Source organism: Leuciscus leuciscus (genome assembly GCF_965113295.1).
Source record: "Leuciscus leuciscus genome assembly, chromosome: 19".
Taxonomy (NCBI): domain Eukaryota; kingdom Metazoa; phylum Chordata; class Actinopteri; order Cypriniformes; family Leuciscidae; genus Leuciscus; species Leuciscus leuciscus.
Genome location: NC_138743.1, coordinates 26,013,488 through 26,026,851, shown reverse-complemented (window position 1 = coordinate 26,026,851; position 13,364 = coordinate 26,013,488). Strand labels below are relative to the sequence as shown.

Here is a 13,364-nt window from a genome sequence, read left to right as displayed (position 1 = left end):
TATTAGCACGGGCACGAGGCTACATTGCGCATGTGTCGAACCGTGCGACGCACACACGCTCCGAACCGAGACAAACGAACCGAACGGTTCGGATGTTTTTTCATGTACCGTGCCACCCCTAATAATATGTAAAATAACGCGATTACCAACATTTTGATATATTGCATGTTTAGATATTTATACAACAAAATATTGACAACAAATATTGACAAAAATGACAACTTTAAAAAAAGAAAAGAAAACGCTGGCGGGGAAAGAGTTTGGCTGATTTCATTTCAGTTATTTCTAAATTTATCTTACATTTTTTTACATCTCATATTTATATTTTATTTTATTTCAGCATTAAAACAAAAATGATTTTTAATAGTTTATGTTAACATACAACAATGCTAAAGAAGAATTTTTAATGAGATCAATCAGTTATTTGAAAAGAAGCAGCTCAAAAGAATGATTTATTCAGTGATCCAGGTCTCAAGTCATTTTTGCTCACTAGAAACTATTGTTGTATGTTTTTATGTTTTTTTTAATCATTCTCCATTTGTGTTCAACTGGAAAACAAAGTAGCATCAAATGGGTTTGGAATCACATGAGGGCGAGAAAACTAGGATTAAATTTTTTTGCGTGAGCTATTTCTTTAAGACCTGTCTGAACTGATTAATAAAACATACATTACATAACAAATTGCCCGGTCCACACCTCCCTCTCTTTACCTCACGCACTCAAAGCATGTTACCTTAGGGTGTAAGACACATGTGTGACTGTAGTTCAGAAGAATCCAAGCAGCACAACATTTTAATACTGTCGGTGTAAGAGTTATGGTGTGTGCTGACTAAGGAAATTGATGCTCTGTGTATCAGGACTCCTTGGAGCCACACTGTCATGTGACCACTGTCTTATAGGTCCTGAATCTACCGATACCTTTGGCAGTGACCAGAGTGCTACTGCAGTACAGTTCAGTCAGCAGTAATGGTCTCACCCAGGGGCTTTCCAAAGGTTTATGTGTTCCTGGTACACCAATATGATAGTTTCTCCATCTCATAGACCTCTACAGTACCCGTAATGACCCTCAGTGGCTCATTTTTTAGCTATCTTTGAGCATCAACTGTTGTAGGGGACTGTTACAGTCAGCACAGGGGATACATTTGCCTTCAGTGAAGCAGACAATATCAGAGGAAACAGATCTATGTCTAATGGAATCACATCTCATAAAGTGACGTTAAAGTCAGCAAGTGTCTGTTCACTCTCAGCATGTCAACAAACAACAGGGGCATCTGTTAACAACCCCACAGCAAATATGAGCATGCATATGAGAAGATAGTTTATGTTACTTTGCTTGTTGCCTTGTTCAGAAGCTTGAGGCTCTCTGTGCAGTAGCTTGTAATCTTGTAATGTAATGATTTTTCATAAAGGGATGTTGAGAATCCTTGTGAAAAAGGAGTGCACCTAATTGTATTGAATTTGCACTTGTAGTGTACGTCAAATTTTTAAAGTATATTTAAAAAAAAAACTACTTGCAGATAATATATTAATGTAATTTCTTTGAAGTTTCTTAACACACGTAAACTACACTGCAATGAAACATTAAAAAGTGCACTTTGTAATACTGTCAAATTGAAAGTTTTACTTTAGAGTACATTTTAAATCAATATGTTTTAATAATAATTTGTCATGCTTTGAAGTACACTTATTTTTGATGTGTTGACTGACATCCTAAAGCAGATATAAAGTATCTTATAATATTAACTGTGGTGTGTTATTCAATATTGAAGTTAATAGGCTATATTTTAAATGTGATAAATTTCAACTTTGTCATTACAAATATTTTAATGAGATAGGTAACACTTTATTTCACAGTCTCCTTACTTATGTTACATGTACTTGCATATACGTACAAGCAACTAACCCTAAACAAACCCTATTCATATAGTAAGTAATTGATATTACTCAATGCGTAAATGTATTAATTACACTGTAGTACACCTTAAAATAAAATTTAACCTTTTATATTTTAGTTTACATTAAATGCTAGTACATTCGGCAAAACACTTTGACCATATTTCAAAGACATTATGAAATTGCATAGAAAGATGTCCTTCAGTATAAAGTATACTAAAACACTCTAAAGTTCAGCTAATTGCATTTAATATAAATTCTAACTATAATACATTTTCATTTAATTGTAATTAACATGCAATTAAGTGTCTGAAAACATTACATTCAGTTCCCTCTTAAGTATATATATTTTTAATAATTCTGTAATAAGTACTCTTTTTAATAAGTATGTTAAAGTGTACTTTTATAATTTTTTTTTACAAGGGCAATGATAAATAATAAAGGAAATAAGCACAGTTAGATTTGTAAGATCACCATTATTTTAACAGCTATAATTTCAAGGAGACTTAAAAATGTTCAGCATGTTAGACAGTTTAAATGTGTTACATATGACAAGATGTCCGAAACACCCCACTGGGAAAGTCATTTCCACTCACCAGTTGCATAGTATTGTGTTGGATGTCTTTTGCTTCATTGCTTCATGTCAATAAGCAGCAGTATTCACAAATCAAAGGGGATGTGTTAGCTTGTTCATTCAGTGCAATACAGTGATCCATTCCTGTGTTTGTGAAGTTATTGATCTGCTGTCTCTGAGTAATTACTGACTGTGGCTGAGCGCTGACTGACCATATGCTGTTTTTACCATCTCTCCCTTTGCATTTCCCATGAAACCATGTTCTTCTGGTAGTAGTAGTGCTGCGAAGCACTTAAACATTTTAAAGGGGTTTTGACATGGATTTATTTATTTTAAAATGTTACTTCACTTATAATGTTAATAAAGTTTTTGCACAAAACACAAATAAAAATATCCGCAGAAAATGTGTTTATTTTCAACCCACATTCTAACCCTCGGATCCTTAAGGCTTGTCAGTAAAACGGCCACTCTTATGATTACTCACATTATTGCACGTGAGTTAGTGTTTTGAAAACATTATCCATATAGAACCATCATTTACAGACAGAACATTATGAAATTGTTTACCTACGTTTTGCCTTGCAGCTGCTGTCAGGTCTAATAGAGTTGGCTGATTCCTCTTTCAAAAAAAGTTACTTTGCAAACTCTCCATTACACTGATATCAATCTACAACCTGATTTGTGATGCAGCCTGTAATCATAACCACACCATGTTGTTTCATTTGGCCAGAGGAGGACTGGTCCCCCCACTGAACTTGATTTCGCCCAAGGCTTTTTTCTCCATTTCTGTCACAGATGGAGTTTGGATTCCTTGCCACTGTCGCCTTTTGGCTTGCTTAGTTGGGGACACTTAATATTCTGCAACATTATTGATTTGACTGTGCTGAGACTATTGGATGAGAACTGAACTGAGCTGGACGATGACATCACTGTTTTCTTCAGAGCTACTTATAGCTGAATTGAACTCATTCCATAACTTTACACAATTATTGAACGGAACTGAATCAACACTCAACTGACCTCAGCTGAACAATAACACTGCTTTACAGCAGAATTTATCTCTTTTTGCATTATTAAATTATAATGTTCCTGTTTATCCCTGTAAAGCTGCTTTAAAACAATCTCTATTGTATAAAGCGCTAATAAAAGTGACTTGACTTGACTGTGCTTTGTTTACAGTCTATAGTCAAATGCTCTGCACAAACATCTAATCCTCTGACGCGACTCAGAACGGCATTAAAAATAAACCATCCACTTGTTCCTGTCCAGGTCTTCTGTACAGAGCTCTATACAGACCACATCCAGGTCTGTATAGAGATCTATTTAATGATCTATTTAAACAGGCCGTTTCAAAGAGAACATTCTTTCACTCTTCCATTTGTCCTGTTGTCGACAGGATCAACGCGTGGAGTACGACAGAAACTGAATGCGAATCTATATACTTTATCCAGTGTAGACCACGTTATTGATTATAATCTGTTTGCTTTTGACGTGACTCTCGCATTTGGTGTTGACAGGTGTCAGCCGTTAATCGAATGAACCATAGTGGGCGGGACCTATGGTGTTATGATGTGTAACTATTGTCACCATTGTCTTTTTTTATTAACTTTATTCATTACAAATTCAAAACCATATACATACCAACACAAACAAAAAAACTTCACCGCCCACACTTAAACTACACATATCATAAAATAACATACAACATATACATTCAAAACACTCTCACCCACCCCTACCCAATAGCTGATGTCTTGCTCTAGAGGCAGACCTATGCAAATGTATTTAACCGTGTGACGTCCCAGATCCCACAATATCCAGATAAGCTGTTTTTGGAGCTTGATTAAATAAATGCTTTGTTTATAGTGAGGAGGAAGTTTTAAGCTATGAAACTTGCAGGATATTTTACTACAAAGACCTCTCATATGTCAAAAGCTCAAGGAAAATGTTATTTATCATGTCATGACACCTTTAATCAAATTAATTACATGATATAATGGCATTCCATTACTTAATATGGGATTTAGCATGGCTTACAGGACATAATTACATTTATTTTTTCATGATATAATTAATTGTACAAAAATAACAAGTTGTATTGACAGCCCTACTCTCAATGTACCTGGCAAAAAGCTCATTGTTCTATTTGAAGGGCAAACGAACCCAAAGGGGAAAACAATATGTATAATTACTCAAATGAGTATTCTCTCCTGTATGCGCACATCTGATGATCATCTGTTGTTTACTTCGCAAAGAAATTTTGGGATTGCATGTATTATGCTAAATCAAAATTTTTTTTTTTTCCTGCTGATGTCATGGGAAAAAGAAACTAGATTGCCCATCATGTCTTACAGCAAGCAGGGACAGTGGCTAACATGTATTATGCAATGCATCATTATGTGCAGCATTTTAAGTGGGAGCTAGAATGTGTCAGGAGATTAAGGTCCAGAGAGTTTATTGATCTTGCATATACGTGGTTTGAGCAGTCCATTTAAATGACAGGTATATTGATTCTACAATCAATATTGTACAGAAACAGAATAAACAGCTGTTTGTTTTCAAATTGTGTCTAATTTAAGAACAGCATACTACATTGTAAATGCATGTAAAATTATTTCATCTTAATTGGAGACTCATAAGTCCCTGGGTTATTTCGGATAATATTGTGAACTATAGATACATGTCAAGATATTTCATTGGGTCTATTGCCAAATGAGCAAGCAAAATGTTTGCGCCAAAGCTGGAGTTGAAAATGAGTTCAAACTAGCGTGCACTGCTGGGAGACAGATAGTGAAAGACACTATTGTGGTGCATCCTCTGCTTTTGGGAACTCAGTGCCTCTCTGAGGTGACGTATTGATTGTTGTGATGCAGAGAGAGGAGGACGTTACTTAATGCAGCAGGGGAAGGAGGGTTCGTTCCGGGAAGATAGAGAACACGTTGTGAATCTCTCTTCTTGTAGCTGAGAGAGATTGCTGACCTCACTTTTGAGAAAGAGTGAGTGCTCCGATAAATGATTATGAAAACTAGTGTCCGAAATTAACTTTATGGAGTTGATTGTAAGTGGCATAGAGTATATATCGTTTTTATTACTTATTTGAAATCTATGTCTAATAGCTGACTATTAACCCTTTTCATTTCCGGGTTTTTCAGAACCAGAAGCCATAGTTGGGTAAAGTTCTATAGTGGTGAATGGAAACTACAAAGAATTTTTGTGTTCTCATTTTCTATAATAACAAAAGATAAAATCAGCAAATCATTTCTATGACTTTACAAAAGAGGAAATAAATATTATCTGTTCCACCTGTGTTTCTGTAATCAGTGTTCATCAGTGTCTGTATTTAGTTCCCTCAGTTCAGTTAGTCCTTGTCCGTTCTCGTCTATGGTTAGTCATAGTCAGAGTCAGAGTCACGTCAAGTTTGGTGTTTGTAAACCTTCTGCCTGTATTTGCCTATCTAAGTGATTAGTAAACCGTATGTATTGGAGCCATTGGCCTCTTTGTCTTCTTCAACCGACACCACACCCTGACAATAACGTATAGGGCCCTATCTTGCACCCAGCGTAATTGACTTTGTACACCGATGCATGTATCATTCCTATTTTGCACCCGCGCACAGCGGACTTTTCCCTCCACAGAGGCACGCCGATAAACTTGGGAATGAACTTGCGCTCCCGGGGGCGGTGCAGGCGAAAAGAGGAGGCGTGTTTCGGCGCAATCGTTCCCTGATGCTATTTTGCAGGTTTAGAAAACAATTCCGCCATTGACCAGGAAAAACCTAGTCTAAAGTCAGTGGCGCGTTGCGCATGTTATTCATATGCTATTTTAAGGGCGCATGCTTGTCCATAATCAATGTAGCGTGTGCAAAATGCGCATACACTTTGATTCTCTCATCTACACAGAAGTAGCAGTTTTCCTTTTTGCAAATCATACATTATTACAAGGAAAAATATTAACACACGAGGGAACATCTTGTTGTGTCCATGAAGATGTGGAAAATAGGCATAAATCTAGCTTACACATTTACCCAAATTATTATACGCCTGTTTAACCGAAGCTAATTTGGGTGGGTTTCTCCCATCCCCAATGTCACTTCTCTGTGTTTTACGGCCCTGACGAGAACGTCGGTCTCCTCGGCTGTGAACCGCTCCTGGCGCGCGCCTGGCAAATCCGCCGTTATAATAGCAATCCACCATGGAACAAGCGCGCCTGCTCTTAAAGGGAATGTGAGATGTCGCTCTGATTGGTTTATTTCACGTTACGCCCAAACCACAACTATGAATAATGAAGCTACTTCAGACCAACCCATTTTAGATTTGCGTCGGGCGCAAGAGTAATTTATCCTGCCGGTATAATAGCAACAGCGCCCAAGACCTGCCCACAAAGTTACTTGCGTTTCGCGCTTGATACTTGCGTTTCAGATCGTTAAAATAGGGCCCATAGTCTTAGAAATTACCATTCACTTAAAAAATTACAAATATAAAAAATGGCTATAGTTACAATCTAATAACGGACACGTGTCATGACAGTCTATGAAAAGGGATTGGAGGGGAACATGTCCTGCTCTACAGCAGTATCCAAATGACACAGAGGAGGCTGTTACGGGCTGCTGCGTATAATCCAAGGGACAAGGAGCGGGACACGGAATGAATGACTACAGTATAATACTTTTAATTACCATGAAGAGCGAGAGCATACATCAAACAACTAACATAACAATTAATACTGGACAAGGAACTAAGGAAAACTCAGGGCTTAAATACACAGGGAGTAATCAATGAAACACGAACAGGTGTCGAATATAACTAATAATGACAGGGGACACTGGCACATATTCTAGTCGGTTACAGATAGACTGTCAGTACACTAGTCAGTTACAGATACAATTGATAGAATCATTTAGGTCATTTGGTAGCATTTTTCCTGGAGCCCTGGTTAATTTTTGACCCTGCTGTGTGGACCTTATAAATCTTCAGCTTAAGTGACACCTTGATAGATTGACTGTGAATGTGGCACTTGCTCATGAGCAAACCCTAGACATCTCCACCTGGATGACAGCACACATAAGTCACAGCTGCATGCTGTATGACAGCTGTGGAGGAATGTACTGTCAAACATACTCTGCTTTTTTGACACTAATGTCATAGTCATGTGCCAAGAACTTGCTGTCATAAAGATACAGACTAATGACCATATTACCTTTTGTCATAATGCAATTGACATTGTTTTTATTTCTTATTAGAATCTATTAATAATACTATCAGAGGACAAAATATGTGTGTCCTGCTTTATAGCAGTGTTCAAAGTTCAGAGGAGGAATTTGAAATGATATAGGAGAGAAGTACAACACAGGGAGAGAGAAATAGAGTGATGGACAGAAATGGTGTCTGCCTCCAGGCTCTGTAGTAATTGCTAAACCTGACCGGGTGTGTTAAGGCATCTATCCCTGTTGGGCTGATGCTGGAACTGAGCCGACTTTATTCCTCCAAGCACAAGAGCATTACATTAACTTACAAATACTGGCTCATCTGGGTCATCGCCCTGTAAGGGCTGGAAATGACTGAATCGTATCATAAAATCCTTTTGAGTTAATTCACTAAACAGTTGCCGCAATTTATTGTGGTATTTCAGTGCTAAAACATTAACTTTATTTACTAATAACTACCCATAGTCCAACTTAATAGGCAGCAGTGTTGTCAGTGAAGGAATTTTCCATGCATGCATGCATGTAAATCAGTATTTGCCAAAACAATGAAAGATTGCAACGCTGTAGATTTTATTATCATACTATTTTGCTTTCACTGGTAATTAAGCTTAAAGTACACAAATATCTTAAAGTATCTTGATAATTAACAACTCATTATAATCTCTCACGAAATCAACACTTGTTAGTATTGTAAGCTAAATGAGCAATATGCACAGTATGTGGGATCATCCACTCCTTGATTGTGGCAGATTTATAAATGATCCTGTCGTTCAGTCTTTCTCTTTCCCTTTTCGTTACCTGATTTGCATAATGCCTTTAGTGAGCCGAGTATGTTCTTCACCTATAAAGTAAATAAAGCGTATATAACATTTATTTATTAAATAGGGAACTAAAAGTGACATGCCTGTATGATGACCTGGCTGTGACTGTGCATTAAATAAGCTCATTCATTTGTTCGAGACTGTTATATAATACAGAGAAATATTTGCTTCAAAGATCTTTGCTTTTTCCTCTGGGGAAATTTTCTTATGTGATTCTAGCTATTAAAATATATATATATATATATATATATATATATATATATATATATATATATATATATATGACTTGATCAAATCTCTGTTAACCTCTACTTCCAGATGGACCTTCCATTTCCCATGTACTGATCATTACTGCAGAGGTGTAAGGAACAACTCCTTTCTCCTCTTGAATAAATCATGCTCAGGGAGATCTCTGGGTGATGACTCATCAATATGAAAGAATGCTAATATAAACCTCATTAGAAATGAGTCACATTATTCAGATATCTTTACCCATCACTACATCAGCAGTATTACGTCTGTACATCTAGGGAGAGGAGTGCAGCACGTTTCAGTCAGTCAGTCAGGGCTTTTCTGACGGGCTCACATAACGTCAAACATTTTCCAAGTGATGATTTATGAATAGAAGTGAAATAGAGAGAAAGGACAGAAAATATCTCATCACATGCATCTTTTCTTGAAAGGAAGCATGTTTATATCACTTTGAAGAATGTGTTTGAACATCTTCATTAAGTGGGAGAGTTTGATCTGAGAGTTCTCATTTCATTCTCGCATCAGTATTTCTGCTTTTAATTTCCATCTATGTCTGGTGGGGTTTTACAGATACATAAGTTATACTGTGGTTTGATTGGTATGTACAGTATGGTGGTTAAGGTGGTTAGTGCTCACATTTGTTTGTATTTGCTGATTGCACAGAGATTGATCAAAGGAGCTCACTCAACTCCATTGGTAATGACTGAAGGCTTCTTTCATAGTTCTACCAGAAAGACTCGGGAGGCAAAATTACATAACAAAGCATAAATGTATTAATGGCCCAGCAAACAAGTATTGTGATATAAAGTTATTTGGCGTAGCTCGCAATCCGAGGGTACGGACTCTGCATCTCCTGCCTGAAGACGAAGGCAAGGGCGCAGCCGACCCCTTGGGAGGTATGGGAAGGGACCATCCTGGTGGAGGGGAGGATGGAGGTTAATGTTGGCGTCAGCATCTGCGAACTCAGACATGTGTAAGTACCGATCTTTTATACTACGAGTATTAGAACACGATTGGTTAGATGAGAAAGTAATAAGTGACGTAACAATTGAGTCTTCCTGGCAGAACTTGCGCTAAAGCTTCCATTCCTTCCTCTCATTTGGCCTTACTTTTAAAGTGTGTATGGTGCACAGCTATAAATACATTTAATGTTTGACTCTCTGTTCTTTTAAGACCCAAAAACAGCACTATTGAATAAAATTAAGTCAATCAAGTCTATTTCTTTCATTTTTTTTCTGAGATCTGTCTACATATACATTTATAGAGATGTTTCAGGGAGTGCACTGTTCTGCAGTTGGGGAAGAGATTGATAGACAAACATACAGACAGACAGACAGGCAGATAGGTAGGTAGGTACTGTAGATAGATAGAGTATATAGACAGACAGGTAGGTAGGTAAGGTAGATACTGTTGATATGCAGACAGGTAGGTAGGTAGATAGTAAGAGAATCTAAGAGAATGTGGGGAAATTTAGCAGGTATGTGTGTGCTTTGCTTTAGGGTGTGATGTGTCAGCAAACAGCGACCACACATTCACTTGAGCTAAAAAAATATGAACATGGCCTTTAGCTCTGTATATTTGAACATAAAGTATAAAGGTTTTTCCCTGACAAGTCCACTAAATGTAGACCACTGTAGCTGCATGAATGTATGGCATGTCAACCATCGTCTCTGCTCTAAGTTTTAGACAGAGCTCCTCTCATAGACAGTAGCACTGAGGGATGAAAGTCAGAGATGCCGGCAGAGGGTTGTTCTCAAATTGTAGATTTAATTGGTTCCCTTCGGTCAGAACTACATGCTCATTACTGCCTAAAGTGCAGCACATGGCCCTATTATCATTATGCCCTTGAGCAAAGTGCTTAACCCCAGGTTGCCCCAGGGGGACTGTCCCTGCAATTGTTATACTTTAGATCCATTATTCCGGAACAAAAAGCTGTTGAGGGACGACATGTTTAATTTGGCCTTTAATCTAAGTCCGTTAAGGTTAAGCTAACATCATCAAATTAGTGTTAATCATTATTCCTGATAGAGAGCGAAAATGTTTTCTACTTAGCTCAACTACTGTTTGTTTGAGATGTTGCATTAATACTCAGAATGATGGTTAAACTCTGGCAGAATCTCTGGCAAAATAAGCCAGAGATGCTGTGGACTCCTGCGAAACTAGAAGGGTTAAACCAGTTATTTGAATGATAATAAAGTTTATTCTCCATGAAGAAGTTCTTGCGTAGAATAGATCTAAATTTGATGTCAGTATGGTGACTGCATACGCCTGGCTTTCAGAAGACACTGGGGTTCAGTTCTTCCTGATCAAGCTGTCATAGAGTTACGGTTCCCACAGTCACTTCAAAGAGGCACAGATAGACTCACACGAAACAGACCATTCTGATGAAGGCCACCACACCGCGTTCATGTTCAGCTCTGCTGAGACCTTAAAGCCCTAAATGCCACTATTGTGCACTAAAATATGGCACTTTTTCCCTAGTACTAAATAATAGGCCTACATTGCGTTAAATCCTAATAGGATGTTCTCATTACCAACAGTACATTACAGTCTCTCAATACATCGCAAACACTGCACAGACAATGTTTTTCTATGTGTGAAAGTTTTGGCCAGAGGAGGAATTGAATAGCAAGCTTGACTACACAGTACATTTGAGTTCCTCCGCATACATCTCAGAGCTCACAGGCCCACTTCTCGTGCGTAACAAAATAAAGACACTGTGGAGCTCTGGGACTCTGGGACCCTGCACGATCAACTGTACTTACATGTATTAAGTCATCGCCTTCCTAATCTTGTTAATATGGTTCTGCATTGCTGCGCTTATTTTTTTGGGATGTGTTCAACACAATTACTCGCGCTGGGCTTGTGTGGACTCTGCGGGGTTGCATCTCACGACTTTGTGCCACCGGGCAGCACAGCTGACTGGAACAGCGCATGAGTCAGCCCTGTAAATATTTAATAAGAGCTTGGAAATTGAGCAGTGGAGATATTACAAGGGATTCGCTTTGTAGTGCTGTCATCACTCTTAATATCACTGTCACATCCCAGAGATCGCCACCTCTTCAATGCAGCAATGAATCATTCATTTGATGCTCTGAGTGAAGGCGCTCTGAGGAATCGTTCTGAGACTGAGCTTTTTGCAAAGTCGGGTGTATGAAAGATCTGGATTTAAATGAATCAAAACCGTTGCTATTAACATCTGCCTGAACAGACTGTTACTGTGACCCAGATGCTTTTGGGAGTCGCTGTGCCTAGTGTAGATCCTTTACTGTGCTCATTGTTCAAAAGGATAGCCATTGTGATTCCAGTTTTTTTCTTTCTGGCCTTCTAAACATCCTTAAAAGAAGATATATGGACTTGAGATATTAGGCCTTTATTTTTTAGAAAAATCTAACGATATTGAATGAGGTTCATCATGCACGTTAAGAAAAAACGACCTCATTTCAAAGAACCTTATGTGAATTTTTTACTGTATGATTATTGTCTGATAAAATATCAGGATTTCAGGATTTCTACAATTATTGCAAATTGACCTTTTATGCAACAACAAAACCCCCCACAAACATATCACAATTTTATTGCACCATTTGTGAAGATATGCAGTTCAAATACACATTGCTACTTCTAACTGAAAACAAGTACTTCTATTTAAAGGTGCACTGTGTAATTTTTACACAGCATCTAGTGGTGAGGTTGCGAGTTTCAACCAACAGAAGTTACAGTGGCCGACAGGAAAAGATGTAGTCGTCTGAGACAGCAGAGAGTAGCCAGTTCAGCAATGAGGTTTCTTTACAAAGATAAATAAATTGTTTACTTAATTATTCAGTAAAACGGTATGTTATTGCGAATATTATTGTTACTTGTTCATCATTGTGTCAGTGTTTTATTCGCTTGCTTCTTTGCACAACATAGAACAACATAGTGACGAAACGTCTCTGGTTACTTACGTAACCTATGTTCTCTGAATAGGGAACGAGACGCTGCGGATAGCGCAGTGGGATATTCTCCGAATGTGCCGATTGTCTGAAGCCCTATAGAATCACGCCAATTCATTGGCTGATGGCGCCCGCGCAGTCTGGCTCCGCCCCGACGCTCTTACGTCGCATCATTACATATTCGCGTGCGCCATCTGCTCCTCAGATTTCTCTGCCGAAAAGAAAACTGTCAGCAGCGCGAGGAGCTTGGCAGCTAACGCAGCGTCTCGTTCCCTATTCAGAGAACATAGGTTACGTAAGTAACCAGAGACGTTCTCTTTCATAGGTTCACTCAACGCTGCGGATAGCGCAGTGGGAACGGACTACCAAACTCGCCAAGCTAGAGCGCTTTCCATGACTGGTACATAAATGAGACAACGACCAAGATGAGTTCAAACAGAAAGAACCTGGGAACCCGGGGTCATGTCAAGATCCAAATTATAGAACCTTACAAAAGTGTGCGGAGAGGACCAGCCTGCCGCAACACAAATGTCCTCCAAAAGTGCCCCTCTAAAAAGAGCTTGAGAAGATGCCACACTTCTGGTGGAATGTTCTCTAATGCTAAGAGGTGAAGGCAAGCCACGCACCTCGTAAGCCAACGAGATAGCTTCTGTGACCCAGTGAGAAATCCTCTGCTTTGATGCAGC

General features: G+C 38.4%; 1 protein-coding gene across 1 annotated transcript in view; it reads left to right on the top strand.

The window, feature by feature from the left end:
- kcnh5a (potassium voltage-gated channel, subfamily H (eag-related), member 5a) overlaps positions 1-13,364 on the top strand; it is a 97,917-nt gene that overhangs the window by 44,272 nt on the left and 40,281 nt on the right. The window lies entirely within an intron of this gene.